A 13074-nucleotide genomic window follows, 5' to 3' on the forward strand; every position below is an offset into this window, starting at 1 on the left:
GTTTCTCCTTAGGAGAAAGACATAGAAATGATGCAAGGCAACTATCTCTGTTAATCAGAATCAATTTTACTGGTGAATGTGCAGCGTGAAGATGGATTTCTCGTATTTAAAAAAATTTTTTATTGAAGTATATTTGATTTACAATGTTGTATTAGCTTCTAGTGTACAACAAAGTGATCACATACACACACACACACACACACACATTCTTCTTCATGTTCTTTTCCATTATAGTTTATTACCGGTTATTGAATATAGTTCCCTGTGCTATACAGTAGGACCTTGTTGTTTATCTACTTATATATAATAGTTCATATCTGCTAACCCCAAACTCCTAATTTATCCCTCCCCCACCCCCTCTCCCCTTTGGTAATCATAAATTTATTTTCTATGTCTGTGTGTCTTTCTATTTTGTAAATAAGTTCAACTGTATCATATTTTAGGTTCCACATATAAGTGATATCATATGGTATTTGTCTTTCTCTTTCTTAGTACACTTAGTATGATAATCTCTAGGTCCATCCATGTTGCTGTAAATGGCAATGTTTCATTCTTTTTCATGGCTGAGTAGTATTCCATTCCATTCCACAGCAAAGGAAACCACAAACAAAATGAAAAGACAACCCAAGGACTGGGAGAGAATATTTGCAAATGATGCAACCAACAAGGGCTTAACTTTCAAAATATACAAATAGCTCATACAACTGAATATCAAAAAAAACAAACAACTCAATCAAAATATGGGCAAGAGATCTAAATAGGCATTTCTCCAAAGAAGACATACAGATGGTCAATAGGCACATGAAAAGATGCTCAACATCACTAACGGTTAGAGAAATGCAAACCAAAACTATAATGAGGTACCACCTCACACCAGTCAGAACAGCCATCATTAAAAAGTCTACAAATAACAAATGTTGGAGATGGTGTGGAGAAAGGGAACCCTCCTACACTGCTAGTGGGAATGTAAACTGGTGCAGTCCCTATGGAAAACAGTATGGAGGTTCCTTAGAAAACTAAAAATAGAGTTGCCATATGATCCTGCCATCCCACTCCTGGGCATATATCCAGACAAAACTCTAATTCGAAAAGATACATGCACCCAATGTTCATAGCAGCACTATTCACAATAGCCAAGACACGGAAGCAACCTAAATGTCCACTGACCGATGAACAGATAAAGAAGATGTGGTATACATACATCGACACACACGCACGCGTGCACACACAATGGAATACACTTCTATTATTATCATGTCATTTCTGAAGGTGCTCAGCCTAAGGCTTTGTTTTCCTGTTTGTTCTATGGCTGTGTCGAAGCTCGGGGGAAATTTAATTTCTGTGCACAGAGCTTGGAATTTTGTTTGTTTGTCCGTCTCTCTCTCCATCAGAAGGGACAAGTTTCCCTGTCGGATGATGTTGTACTTAGGTAGCAGTACCCTGGGACTCACAAACTGATTTCAAGTGGAACTGAAACACTGTCATCTGTCTGACCACAGATCAAATCTGAATCCTTCTCTCTGAGTATCTTTCGATGCGTCTGTGAGTCTCATGGAATTCCATTTGACTCCTGGGCAGGCTATTAAGTGGGTTTCTGATGCCCTCTGAGAGTAAGCATGGATTCAAAGGCTTGGAGAAGAGTCACCTCTTTCTTGGAAAATTGGAATGGGAAGAAATACTCCCATTTCTCAGTAAGTGGCAGCAATTCAGAAGACCATCCTGTGAAGGGACTGATTTCCAAGGCCCTCTAGAGGAATGCTTCTTGGAGTATAGTAATGTCAATAAATGCATTATTCAGTTTGATATTTTTTGATAGCAAAGCTTTCTCAGCAAAGGAAGCAGCACATTGATTTACATTCTGATGTAAGCTCCTTATTTTATCATGGACCAGTGCTCTGAGTTGCTTTGCTCCAGAGGAGGGCCAGAGGAGACACACTTGTTTCTTTCTCTCTATGGGAACAATGAGGAACTTAAGAATTAGAAAAAGGAAACACAGCAGACTTTTCCAAAGGCACAATAGCTCTTGTACTAGTCTGAGTAGCCTCAATTATTGCTAGATTTCTGTAATCAGATAGCCTATGCAGATCGGGTCACTAGTTTTGCTCAAGAGTTGGTAAGTTCTAGACAGGCAGCCTAGACTAAGTAATGTCTTAGGCCATAAAGAAGGCCCATGGCTGTTAAAATAGGCTTGGCCAGAACATATGTCAGTTGTCACGCAGGGCAGTGAATGTGAGTTAACTGCAACTTGTGAGGACTCCGATGTGTTCCCGGACCATTCTCTTCTTGTAGAAAGCTCTGAACTCAGTTCATGAAGAGTCACAGGCAACAGTCAGTTGGCCTGCTTCACCAAAAACCAAATTGTACCCAGGTCGGTAGCTGTTTCTTTGGAGTCATCTCATTTCAAGAGGAATGGAATGACTCAAGAGCATTCTAATGTTTTAGCTCTGGTGTAACAGTTAGAAGCCCCGGGCAAGGACATGACCTCGCCATTGATTACCCTCCTCAAGACTAAGAAAGAGCATCTAAGTACTTAAGAAGAATCAATGTTGATTCTGATTTTTGAAGTTCATTCTGAATAACACGCGATCTGTCACAGCACTCCACTGTATCTGTCCTTTGAGGTGAGCTGCACTGTGAATATTAATCATTCATTGGTTCACTCATTCACCGGGAGTATATTACAATTAGCATACTTCACTGATCCTGAGATGCACTTTTTTCCCCCACATTTTAACATCTCTGAAGTGGAGAGTGTCTTACAATCAATGACATTTTTTGAGTCTAAGTCCTGGTGGGAAATGGATGGCAGATTCTAGTGGGAATTGAAGATGACATAATGAGAGGATTACTTATAATGGGTGAGCATGGTAAAAGGAACCATTAAAGGATACTGAAGCACTCCAAAGCTAGTAGCCTCCAAGGACATTTACCACCCTAGGCCAGAAGGGCAAGCGGAGGGAGTGATTACTGGAACTCAGAGAGAACTCTACGTAGAGTTTTAGGACAGACCACCTAAGCAGAGCTGTGATAGAAGAACACAGCCTTTAACAATCCTCAGCTCAGCGGGGAAGGAGCATGGGGAATAAATACCCTGAACTTTCTCTCCTCCTGTTCTCTGATCTCCCACTATTGGCTCCAGTTGGCCAAACCCAACTGAAAACCAGAGGGTGAAGGAGCAAAGCACAGTTTCGAAAATTGCAGAGAGGGACCCTGCAGAGAGGGAAAATTGCAGAGAGGGACTCTGGTCGGGCAGACAGAGATCACCCAGCACAGTTCATCCCTTCTACCCTCAGCATCTACTCTTTTGTCTGAATAAAAATCTCATGTCCCCATCACCTACTGGAGTCAGCAAACTAGAGCCAACAGCCTGGCCGTTTGTTTTTGTCAATAGCCTTATTGGAACACAGGCACACACATTTCTTTTTTTTGAAAAGGAAGTTTGCCTTTTTTAAAAAAAATTATTTATTTATTTATGGCTGTGTTGGCTCTTCGTTTCTGTGCGAGGCTTTCTCTAGTTGCGGCAAGCGGGGGCCACTCCTCAACGCGGTGCGCGGGCCTCTCACTATCGCGGCCTCTCTTGTTGCGGAGCACAGGCTCCAGATGCGCAGGCTCAGTAATTGTGGCTCACGGGGCTAGTTGCTCCGCGGCATGTGGGATCTTCCCAGACCAGGGCTCGAACCCGTGTCCCCTGCGTTGGCAGGCAGATTCTCAACCACTGCGCCACCAGGGAAGCCCAGGCACACACATTTTTAACATATTGTTTATGGCTGTTTTTGCTCCACAATGGCAGAGATGAGTAGTCGCAACAAAGACTGGACGGCCCATAAAGCCTGAACTATGTACTATCTGTCAGATACTATCAGAACACTTCCTGACTGTCGACGACTGGATCAGTTCTCTCATACGCCCACCTGAAACTTAAAATCTTAGCTACCACCAGTGCTCTTCCCAGAAGCTAGCTGGAGAAAAAGGGTGGAAGAAACAGTTAATCAAGACCAAACAAAGATGCTTCAATCCCACTTACGTAGCTGGTCATGAGATCTGCGTTAATGATCATTTCAAATTCTCCTGACTCTCTGCCAGCCCTTCAGCTGAATTGCTTTACCTGGAGGATTGACCCAAACCTTCATTCGGGAAGGATCTGATTCCTCAGTGGCCATCTTTATTGGGTTGCTGCAGTTTTCCCCTGGCCAGGATGACTGAGCAATGGAGTACTGAGAGATGCCTCAATAAATCCCCTGAGCTCTGGCCATAGTTCTCCTTGTAACCCTTGTGAATGAGCAATGCAATTTCCTCTTGATAATCACCTGAGCTAGTACAGGTAACCTCTTCTCTACCTGTAGGTTTACTGGTGTGAGGAGTGCCATATATTTAAGAGGCATTCTCAGCTTCCAATATAATAGAACCATGACAGCTTCCTATGTAAAAATGCTAGTGCCTTCCTTGGACACTACAGCCCTTAGGCTCACCGAACCCAAGTTCATGCAGACATATAGGAAAAACTACTTAAGTAGGCTATTAGGTATAACAACGATAAGGGCCATCCGCATTTGCACATCTTTGTCCCTTAACCCATGGGTTTTGGCTACAAGAGCTACAGCACCATATGTCGGCTGCTGACTTAAAGCATATACTCTATCACGTAAGATTCTCTCCAGCTTCAGTAAGCATTGTATATCAGCTCATTCTGTAACTGAGCTTTGAGTAAACCATTCCATTCTTCTATCAAACCAGCTATTTTCAGGTACTGAGACACATGGTAAGACCAATGAATTCCATAGCATGAACTCCCAGATGCACTTTCTTCACTGTAAATTGAGTTTCTAGGTCAGAGGAGAGATCATGTAATGTCTTCTTTGAGTCTAAGTATAATGGTGCATTCACATGACAGAGGACAGTTTATCTTTACTCTCTTATCTAAGAAAAGATCACCATCTCTCCGGCTCTCTGTTATAATGGGCTCCAGAGGAATCCTGATTGTCTTTACGTATGGAATAGCAGACCCATCCACCATACTGATGACACTCTTGCTATTCCAGATGTGCTGTCTTTACCAGAGCAAAGCAATAACGTCTCTAGTACCTGGTACCCAAATATTGACTGGGAAAATTTCTTTTCTTTCCTATCAGCAAAGATAATCAGAAGCAGGGGTGTCTATTGTAGAGACCAAAGGGAATCTTTTTAAGGGAACATACTTCTTTCAATGACCATCTTTGCACATTCTGAGAAACCTAAAAGAGAAATTCCTCTTAATTTCTGGCTACCTGGTTTTTTTCTGGGTATTAGGGGCACAAAGATCGGAAGAGCATTTTTTTCTCATTCATTCCAACAGACTAACTAAGCATCTATTACTTTGCCACATGCCTGTAAGGCTCCTCAAACACAGAGCTAAAATTCTATTTTGAGAGCCTACTTCTTAAGAACACCCCAATACCAATTACTATATCAGTTAGGGTCCCAGCCAGAAACAAAGGGAACACTGAAACTGACTGTGACACTGAGGAAAAATGAATAGAAAACTATTTATAAAGGTGTGGTCAAGGTTAAGGGAAAGTAATGAGGGATGGTGAAACTGGCCACAGTCGAGGACTTTACCACTCATAGGCCTGAAGGGGTGAAGGGAGGGAGTGGTGACCGTAGGTCCAGCTGGAGGAGAAGGCCACCTGCCAGGAGCTATAATCCTGAGCAGAGGAATGTAACGCCCAGCACTTTGTGACCCAGCAGGAAAGAGCCAAGGGAAGAACTGTATCAAGCTCACTTTCTTCCCACCATTCAATCTCCTACTGGTTCCTGCCTTTGGCCAATCCCAACCCAAATCCACAGGGCGAGACAGCCCCAATGAAGCAGTTCATTAAGGTTGGCCTCTTGGGGCATAGAGCAGTGTGAAGAAGGGCAAAGAGAAAAAAAAAGCAGAGACAGAGGCAGAACGTCCAGTACAACATCTTACTGTTATAATTGGCTGCGTTTCCCCCCTGTTTTAGTGGTATCTGAAGCCTTGCTGCACCTTACAATCAATGGCTTCTTAAAGTCAATGAATTTCAGCATGTACAAGGTATCAGAGAACTTTAGAACTCGAGGGAATGTTGGATTGCACTTAGTCCAAGCCCCTCAGTTTATAGATGAGAAAACTGAGGCTCAGGGAGTGGAAACGTCTTGCTCAAAATCCATAAGAAGTAGCAGAGCTATTACCCTCTTTCATCCTTCTGCAGGATGGACAGAAATGTATTCCTGACTCAGGCCTCACGGTTTTCACTGGCCTAAGCCCAGCTGGTCTCCAAATGCTTTTCTCCATACCTGATTACCATCAGCCACACAAGTGCTAAATATTGACTGACAGTGGAAGAGACATCCTCTAGAAGATGTCTGTCTGACTGGTATTATGGAATAGAGCTTTCACGGGCTCTACTTCCTCAGGCTTAGAGGAGACTGTATCGAGGTTCAGTCGGTCCTCATTGGATTCAGCAGGTTGGAAGACTCATCCATAATTTTAAAAGTAGCCAGGTCTTCATTGCACATACTCTGAAATGAGGTCAGCTACACACTGGGGAATGTCTTCAGGATAGTAACAGGAGAACACAAGAAAAAAAAGGAGGCTAGTAAGCAGCCATGTGTTTATGGGGAGAAATCAAAATTGAGGAAGAGAAAGGACTCAAAGAAAAGACTGACTGCAGATCAAAACTACAATAAGGCATCACCTCACACCTGTCAGAATGGCCAACATCAGTAAGTCTACAAATGATAAATGCTGGAGAGGGTGTGGAGAAAAGGGAACCCTCCTACACTGTTGGTGGGAATGTAAGTTGGTACAACCACTATGGAGAACAGTATGGAGTTTCCTTAAAAAACTAAAAATAGAACTGCCATAGGACCCAGCAATCTCACTACTGAGTATATACCCCGAGAAAACCATAATTCAAAAAGAGTCATGTACCACAATGCTCACTGCAGCTCTATTTACAATAGCCAGGACATGGAAGCAACCTAAGTGTCCATCAACAGACGAATGGATAAAGAAGATGTGGTGTATACACACACACACACACACACACACACACACACACACACACACACACACACACGAATATTACTCAGCCATAAAAAAGAACGAAATAATGCCATTTGCTGCAACATGGATGGACCTAGAGATTATCGTACTAAGATATGTAAGTCAGACAAAGATGAATATCATATGATATCATTTATATGTGGCATCTAAAAAATGATACAAATGAACTTATTTACAAAACAGAAATAGACTCACAGACATAGACGACAAACTTATGGTTACCAAAGGGGAAAGCGGGGGGAAGGATGTTAGGAGCTCGAGATTAAAATATACACACTACTATATAAAAATAGATAACCAACAATGACCTACTATATAGCACAGGGAACTATACTCAATATCTTATAATAACCTATAAGGGAAGAGAATATGAAAAAGAATACACACACACACACACACACAACTGAATCACTTTGCTGTACACCTGAAACTAACACAACATTGTAAATCAATCGTATTTCAATAAAAATTTTAAAAAAAGAAAAGACTGATAAATGGGGTGAGTCTTAGGCCAATGTTCACATCAACTACAACTAACAGTCTTTTAAGTATCAAGTACCTTAAATATCAAGGTCCCGTCTGCCATATTCTCTACACCAGTGCTTCTTAAAGTTTACTGTGCTTGCAGATCAACTAAGGACCTTGTTCTAGTGAATACTGTGATTCATTCTGCCTTGGGACCCAACATTCTTCATTTCCAACAAGCTCCGAGGTAAAGCTAATGCTGCTGGTTCATGAGTCACACTTTGAGAAGCAAGTCTCCAGCTCGTAACAAGCGCAGAATTTCTCTCTGGGGTACATTTTGGTGAAGAACAAAGAGCATGGGCTTTGGGATCTGAAATGGGGAGCCAGACGTAGGGTGAGGCTCTATTATACACTAGTTGGGCTATTTAACCTCTCTGAGACTCATGTCTCTTTTTTTTGGTCCTTTGTCTTTTTAAAACACAGATAATAAATTAGATAACAATTTGTGAAGCCCCTGAAGTACACTAGGTGCTCAATAAATGTCACTTCTGATCCCTTCCCGTGTCACTACCCATGATTTACTGAGGGGAGGGCAAAGGGAGTGATGGTGTCAGGGTTCAGCTTTACAGGAAAATAAGGGAGCAAGAACCAAAATGAGGGTTAGATTCAACAGCTAAGCACCATGAAGAGTTGTTCAACGTCATCTAGCCTTAGAAACAGACACCAGATAGTCATCCAATCTGTGTGTCTCAATTCAGCAAATGAGCTTCACTCCGAAGACAAATAAGTATAAAATCTAGAAACAATAAATGCTGGAGAGGGTGTGGAGAAAAGGGAACCCTCTTGCACTGCTGGTGGGAATGTAAACTGATACAGCCACTGTGGAGAACAGTATGGAGGTTCCTTAAAAAACTACAAATAGAACTACCATATGACCCAGCAATGCCACTACTGGGCATATACCCTGAGAAAGCCGTAATTCAAAAAGAGTCATGTACCAAAATGTTCATTGCAGCTCTATTTACAATAGCCCGGAGATGGAAACAACCTAAGTGTCCATCATCGGATGAATGGATAAAGAAGATGTGGCACATATATACAATGGAATATTACTCAGCCATAAAAAGAAACGAAATTGAGCTATTTGTAATGAGGTGGATAGACCTAGAATCTGTCATACAGAGTGAAGTAAGTCAGAAAGAGAAAGACAAATACCGTATGCTAACACATATATATGGAATTTAAGAAAAAAAATGTCATGAAGAACCTAGGGGTAAGACAGGAATAAAGACACAGACCTACTAGAGAATGGACTTGAGGATATGGGGAGGGGGAAGGGTAAGCTGTGACAAAGCGAGAGAGAGGCAGGGACATATATACACTACCAAACGTAAGGTAGATAGCTAGTGGGAAGCAGCCGCATAGCACAGGGAGATCAGCTCGGTGCTTTGTGACTGCCTGGAGGGGTGGGATAGGGAGGGTGGGAGGGAGGGAGATGCAAGAGGGAAGAGATATGGGAACATGTGTATATGTATAACTGATTCACTATGTTATAAAGCAGAAACTAACACACCATTGTAAAGCAATTATACTCCAATAAAGATGTAAAAAAAAAAAAGAAAGTACTAGACATTAAAAAAAAAAAAAAGCAGGAGGAATAGGTGACACACAACGCATCTTCAAGGATATGCATCTTCAAGTACCCAGGAATAACTTGTAATAGAACACAGGAGAGATCTTAGGAAAGTGAATTTAATGAAAAAGACATTACACTTTGCACTAAGTACAGAGTGGCACAAAGCTTTGGTCTGGGGTGCATATTCCATACAGAAGCTTAGAAGTAGGCATGTTAAGTGTTTAAGCATTGCTACTAATTTTGTACTAAATGTGGCAAAACAAGTAAACAGGAACAGTCATTTGTAGCCAACAACAGAACCAAGAAAACTAGCAAAATGAATGTAGACCTCCCATTATCTCCAGGGAATTTTCTTTTTTTTTTAATTTTGGCCGTGAGGCTTGTGGGATCTTAGTTCCCTGACCAGGGATCGAACCCGGGCCCTTGACAGTGAGAGCACGGAGTCCTAACCACTGGACCGCCAGGGAATTCCCAAGGGAAGTTTTAAAATATTATTGTTTCTTAGATCTTTCAACCTTCTCTCCATCTCCCTCCCTCCCCCTCTCCCTCTCCCTCCCTCTCCCTCTCCCCGACTAAAAACAGTGATACTGTATCGTGCACTTAAAAATTTGTTAAGAGGGTAGATCTCACGTTAAGTGCTCTTACCACAATGAAAAAAAGACATAAATGAGTTACCAAGCCACAAAAAGGCATGGAGAAACCTTAAATGCATATCGATAAGTGAAAGAAGCAAGTCAGAAGAGGCTATATCCTGTATGATTCCAACTACATGACATCCTGAAAAATATATAGACATAGTAAAAAAAAAAAAGAGACCGTAAAAAAGACCAGTGGTTGCAAGAGGTTGGAGCACAGGGGATTTTTAGGGCAGCACAATGATTCTGTATGATAATGTAATTGTGGATACATGATATTAGGCACTTGCTAAAACCCATACAACTGTAAAACACCAAGAATGAACCCTAATATAAACTATGGACTTTAATTAATAATAATGTATCAATATTGGTTAATCAATTATAATAAACATACTGCACCAACGAAAGATGTTAATTACAGGAGACACTTGCAGGGGGAGGGGAGTGGTAGTATATGGGAACTCTTACTTTCTGCTTAATTTTTCTGTAAACCTAACACTGCTCTAACTTCTCAGTCTAAAGTCGATTAATTTAAAAACAAACAAAAGAGATCAACTTCGTATCAGAGCAGGAGCTTAGGAGAGTAAATTGGCAGCCAAAGCAGGCGGGTGCCAGTGACAAGGCAGATATAGGTGACCTGGTCACTGGCAGAGTTTGGAAAATTACCGCTCATACTTCTTCCCAAGGAGAGCTGCCATTCCAATGTCCCAGGAACCCAGTGAGCCTCAGCTGTTCTTAGGGTACTGAAAGTGTGTCTTCCCTCTCCAGTCCGCTAAACCCTTGGACTCATCTTCAGGCCCAGAGCAAAACAGCCTGCCTGTGACAGCTACACTCAATCCAGGAACGGGGGACCTAGCGCATTCAGAGTTGGGCCAGTTCTTGCCCCGATGATGTGGTGCCCGTCTCAGAGGTTTATTTACACTGTTTATTTTGAGGAATCCTGCCTGGTGGAAGGGATAAAGGATATCTCCAATGGAGGGGAATCTCCAGTGGAGGCAAACCCCCTTCTCCCTATGTCCTTAGCAATTCATGCCTGGCCCAAGTTATATCCCCCATTCAGCAAAACAGAAACCCTGTCTCTAATCAGACCTGTCTTTCATCAACCATGAATTGCTCTTCAGCTATGGGGTCCCCTCCTCACTTATCTACTCAAGCAGACATTATTTCTTCCTGCTAATACCATGCTTTTCTTGAGAGGAGTTCCCTACCTCATTACCTTTTCAGGGATGTTTAGTACCCCTTAAAATTTGACACCCTGGGAAGCAGCCAGGGCAACCCCCCTCACCCCAACCCGGCTTTGTGCATTCAGATCCTTTGCGAAAAAATGACTCTAACAGAGCTGGGTTCGGAGGTGATAGGAAAGAGCTGAAAATTAATAATAACATTTCCATTAATCCAAGTGGCATAAAGCATTGAGGGCATCTCCTAAGGTTCTGGGCTGCACCCCATCAGTCAGAGGCACAATGTAAGACGATATTTAGGAATCAAGAAGGACTAATTAATTGTGGGTAGTGAAGAAGGTCAAAAGCAAGAAGATTCAGGAAAGTCTAGACATTTCTTTCTTCATATCAACTGAAAACCAATGATCTCTCTTCAAAAATGTCAATTTATGAATAATGAATATTGGAAAGGATGGAAAAGAAAATATATTCCCAACACTCAATCACTCTAACTACAGTTCAAACATAAATGATTGACATAAACTGTTTTGTGGTGGAATGGCTCCCTTCCTTCCTTGTTTCCAAATGTGAAAGATTTAAAAAATTTTACTGTTAGGACTCATCAATTCCCATGGATCTGCACAAACAAGTTTCAACTTTCTGAAGACAAAATGAACCTCTGGCTAAGTAGAAAAACATGCTTAGAAAGAAGAGTCAGATTCCTTTCCCAAAGTAAGCAGATCTAACAACAAAGGGATAAAAAGAAAATATTTTGATTCAAATCCGTATCTAGTTCTCTGCTCTTCTATGGACTTTTTTCCCTCAGCAAACACCCATGATTTAAACTTTGGCCATAACTATTATAATAAAATATTTTACTTGTTTTATTAGTGTCTGCCTCAATCAGAGAAAAAGGAAAATGATTAGAGACAATTATCCTCTTGTGCTGAAATACTGGAAAGAAAAATATGATCTGTCACTTATAGGCAATACTAACTATATATTCCACCTCCCTTCTCCAAGTATGAAAGGAACCCTCTGCCAGAACAGTTTAATAAATTCTAATGTGGTAAATGAGGTACAATTGCTAATCTGTGAAACACTACGCATTCCTCATAATGACAACAGCAGTTTGTATTTCTATAGAATTTCTTTTGAGAGGATGGTAAATTTCCTTCTGTAGATAAAAAGTGTGATTCTGAACAACATCCCTGTGAAGAAGGTAGGTGTGATCTCCCTGACATAGGGGATAAGCAATGGGCCATAGAAAGAGACGGTCATTACACTGAAAGAACGTTGAGGAAAAGGGTGGAAAGATAGTTGGCTTATGGGTTCCACAACATCTTAACAAAAAACGGACCAGTTTTTCTCTCCCTCAAATTAAACACTTTTGCAAGACTTACTATCTAATCAGATGCAGTAGGAAATTCCACAATGCGTGACATAACAAAGTAAGGGTTTTTTTTTTTTTGTATTGTTGCTGTACACTGGAGACCACTTCACTGTACATAGAATGATTAAGACCTAGCCAAGCACCCAGGAAAAGAAGGGCCTAAGAGATTATGAACTACAGATTGCTATCTCTAGATCACTAATAATGACCTTTTTGTTTTTCACAGTGGGTTAAAATTTACAAAGCATATTCACATATATTACCTCATTTGATATCTTCAATTACTACAAGGCAGCCCAATTATCCCTATTTTACAGGCAACTAGATCAAGGCCTAGATTGGATAATTAACTTGACTGAGGTCACATGCCTGGTAAGTAGTCAAGACTTGAGTTTATGTCAATCCGAGTTCAAGTTTGGGCTCCTTCCACCTCACCATGGTTGCCTTGCAATTAATAATGTCCAAGTTAGCCAAAGCCAATCTGTCATCATGATGTAGAGTGGGTCCAAATAATAGAGTCAAGATAATTTGTCCTCTAATGCAGTCTTTCTCAAACTGTGATCCACTTTATTAGAATCACCTAAGAAGCTTGATAAAAATGACGAAGTTTTCTGGAGATTTTGTTCAGTAGGTTTGGAGCAATGCTCTGGAATCAATGTATTAAATTCATACCCCAGATGATTCAGATAATCTTTTGGAATCCTTGATGTGGCCCA

Source organism: Delphinus delphis, chromosome X, assembly GCF_949987515.2.
Source record: "Delphinus delphis chromosome X, mDelDel1.2, whole genome shotgun sequence".
In the NCBI taxonomy this organism is placed as follows: domain Eukaryota; kingdom Metazoa; phylum Chordata; class Mammalia; order Artiodactyla; family Delphinidae; genus Delphinus; species Delphinus delphis.